Source organism: Chiloscyllium punctatum, chromosome 23 (assembly GCF_047496795.1).
Source record: "Chiloscyllium punctatum isolate Juve2018m chromosome 23, sChiPun1.3, whole genome shotgun sequence".
In the NCBI taxonomy this organism is placed as follows: Eukaryota; Metazoa; Chordata; class Chondrichthyes; order Orectolobiformes; family Hemiscylliidae; genus Chiloscyllium; species Chiloscyllium punctatum.
Genome location: NC_092761.1, coordinates 583,016 through 587,124, shown reverse-complemented (window position 1 = coordinate 587,124; position 4,109 = coordinate 583,016).

Here is a 4,109-nt window from a genome sequence, read left to right as displayed (position 1 = left end):
CTCCCCTCTCCTGAGTAGCAGAACATGTCTGTTCAGAATATCCATGCCTCTGATGATTCTATCAACCTCTATCAAGTCACCCTTCGACCTCTGAGACTCCAGGGGAAAACACCTCAACCTAATCCACCTCTCCCTAAAGCTCAAACCGAGTTGCATGCAGTATTCTTAAAGTGGCCTCACCAACTTACTGTTCAGATGTAACATGCAACCACACCTCCTATAATCAATGCTCTGACTGATTAAGACAAATGTGCCAGATTTGTTCTGCACCACTCTGTCTACCTGCGACTCCACTTTCAAGGAACTATGTGCCTACAGCCCTATGTCCCTTTGATTAACAACACGCCCCAGGACCTTACAATTAAGTGTATAATTTCTGCCCTGATTTGCCTTCCCATAATGCAATACTTCGTATTTATCTAAATTTATCTGTATCGTCACTCCTTGTCCCTTTGTCCCATCTTATTGTGGTCTCGTTGTACTCTGAGACAATCTACGACACCACCTTTCTGATGTAATCTGTAACCTAACTAACTATGGCCCCTATATTCGCATCTAAATCCTTTACATAAATGATGAAATGCAGTGAAGTCAGTACTGATTCTTACAGCACACTGCTGCTCACAAACCTCCAGTCTGAAAAATACCTCTCTTCCTTCAAGCCAGTTGTGACGAGCTTCCTCTGTATCTCGTGTGACCGAACTTTACTCATCTGCCTACCAATCGGAATGTTGTGAACACCTTACTGAGGTCCATGTAGACAATGTCTACCAAACTGCCTTCATCAATCTTCTTTGTCACCTCTTCATAAAACTCAATCAAATTAATGAGACATGATTTCGCATGCAGAAAGCCACGTTGACTACCCCGATCAACCCTTGCCTTCCCAAATGCATGAGCTGAAAAATGTGTTGCTGGAAAAACACAGCAGGTCAGGCAGCATCCAAGGAGCAGGAGAATCGACGTTTCGGGCATAAGCATGTATGTAAATCCTGTCCCTCAGAATCCCCTCCAACAACTTACCCACCACTGACATCAGGCTCACCGGTTTATAGTTCCCCGGCTTTTTGGGTCACTGTTTCCTTTTCTCGTCCCACTCCTCCACTGCTCACAACACATGTCAAATGTAACCAGGTTTGTGACATGTCCGATGATATCGGTCTCAGACCGGGTCAGTGTCAGTTTTAACAACCAAGTAAGGCTAGTTTCTTTAATCTGCTAAAATAGCACGTTTATGATCCAGAGCAATATTACTCAAACTATGGTGGAAAGATGAATGGCAAACTGTTTGGATATTGCAAATACAGAATCGACATTTCCCTTTCTAAACACACACACACACACACACAAAATCTCTGCAATTTCAAGTTGAACGCATTTTGTCCATATATTATTGTAACTCATGACATAAGGAAAAATTGAGGGATTGTTCAAAATGTTATTCTGCTTCTGAAGATATTCTACTCACACAAGCTGCTAGCAATGGGATTTTATCCTGGAACAGTTCGATTTGGCTGAATTCCCTTTGCATTAGGCAGTGAAGAGATTCCAATGAATTCTGGCCAGGGATCGCCCAAGGGTATCACAGTGTCTCCGTGGTTAGCACCGCTGCCTCACAGCACCAGGGGCTTGCGTTCAATTCCAGACTCGGGTTGCATATTCTGCCCTTCTAATGGTTGCTCCAGTTTCCTTCCACAGTCCAAAGTTGTGCTGGTTAGATGGATTGGTCATGATAATTTGTCCGAAGTGTTCAGGGGTTTCTAGGTTAGATGCATCGGTCGGGATAAATGTAAGGGAGTGAGCCTGGGAAGGTTGGTATGGACCTTTTGGGCCGAAGGGCCTGTTTGCACATTGTAGGGATTCTATAAAAATAGGAATGGTAACGATGACTGCAGATTTTTTGTTTTAGCTCGCACACATTGCTGTGATGAGGAACAATGAAGAAGAGAGAGTAATCGGCCGTTCCTTCTCAGGCTGATTACATTTTCTCCCTCTCTGAGCTGAATCACACAGTAATATCATCCTCTCCCAAACTGGACCATGTGAGGTTTCCTTGTACATTGTCCAAACTATGTCTCCGTCACATTCCCTGTTCCATGTAGGTGCATCATTGCTGCTGTCATACACAGAGCCACACCCTGAGCAGAAAATGGCCTTGGTCTATTTCAAGATATGTTTATATGTCGCTGCGTCATTAAAAAATAAAATGTTTAATGTATTCAGAATACCTGTGTTAAAATGAATGCATTTTTCAACAAATACAGAAATTGCTGGAAAACCTCGGCAGGTCTGTCAGCATCCAGATGCCTTTTACATGCTGTATTTGTACCAGCCTCCACCACTTCCTGTGGCAGCTCATTCCACATGCACATGTCAAAACCTTTTTCCTCTCAATTTCCACCAATGCCCTCTAGTTTTGGACGCCCCTAACCTGGGGAAAAACCCTGACTACTCACCCTATCCATGACCATATTGATTTTATAAACATTTACTGCTGCGAAATGTGACACCAATCAACACGAATGTCTGTGCTTCAAATCATCCTGGGCCTAAATTCTGAAATGCAATACTGACACCTCTTCCTTCTCCATCAGGTCACAATTCTAATTCCATTTTAATCAGTTTGTTCAGGTGTGTTATGAAACACTTCTGTGGGATTTGCACCCAGACCTTTGTGCCCGCAGGTAGGGACATTAGCACCACTCGGCAATACCCATAAAGCTGTAACATTATTCTCCTGTGTGTTTGTTCATCAGCCTGTTCTGACATGCTGGGACATACATCTACAACAGGCAGGACTTGAATCCAGAACTTCTAGTCTAGAGCTTGGAACACCACCACGCGCATTCAGGAATCAAATCCAGACCTCTGGCTCAGAGGCAGGGACATTACCCACGACACTACCATATCCAGATTTTGGGTCATATTTTAGTGCCCACATTCAGCTCGGTGGGGATTTATTATAATCAGGTTACCATTACTGAATTACAGAAAACACTTTGTATTGTTAAACAAAGGCAAAATATTTTTCTCAACTCTAGGATGTTGAGGATATGTGATTCGTGGTGCTGGAAGAGCACAGCAGATCAGGCAGCATCCGAAGAGCAGTAAAATTGACGTTTCAGGCAAAAGCCCTTCCTGATGAAGGGTTTTTGCCCGAAACGTCGATTTTACTGCCTCTCGGATGCTGCCTGAAATGCTGTGCTCTTCCAGCACCACGAATCCAGAATCTTGTTACCAGCATCTACAGTAATTGTTTTTACCTTGTTGAGTGTACGTGCTGTATCATCGAAGTTAAGTATGAACAGCTTTAATTGCTATTATCTGTCGTCTGCAATATTAGGGAAAGAAATCCTGCAGACACACTCTGCACAATGAAGGGTCTCGAATAGATTTTCATTACGGAACACCAGAGACGGAAAAAGGCCATAATTTCTGGCCCCAAAAAACCGATCAGTATTACCCAACTCTCACGTGTGACTGCCCTCTTCCTAAAACCATGAAATGATACCAGGCGCTGATTACTGTCCAGCCTCCCTACCCCACTGACTGTGTCTGCAATCTGTCCCTCCTCCCCCTCACCAAACAAGGCAAACCAAGCTCAGGGTCTTTGTAAAAATCAAGGCCGGAGTTTGCAGGCCTCCTGGAGAGGGGGAGGGAATTTAAAATTAAACGGGGAAGGTGAGGTGACAGTAATGTCACACATTGGGCTGAGGAGTGGCTGATGGAGTTTAGTTTGGATTAATGCGAGGTATTGCATTTGGTAAATCAAACAAGAACAGGACCTACACAATTAAAAGGTGGGCCTTTGTCAGTGTTGCAGAACACAGACCTAGATCGTCAGCGTCCCCATTGGGTGAGGGGGGGGTGGGTAAAAACCCTATCAAGTGTCGTTGGCACTTTGGATTTTGTTTCGTTCTTTTTGATGTTTTTAGCTTTGGAAAGTTTTGAGAGCTTGTTAGTTGCAGTAGTTTTAGTTTGTACAGATTTTAGGCACGATGAGTCTTTTGTCATTAATGCTCAGCGATGTGTAATTCGATATGAAATTCTCTAGAGTTCAAATGTTGCTGAGTGTGTTATGGATAATGATGTGCTTAAATGGTGTACCT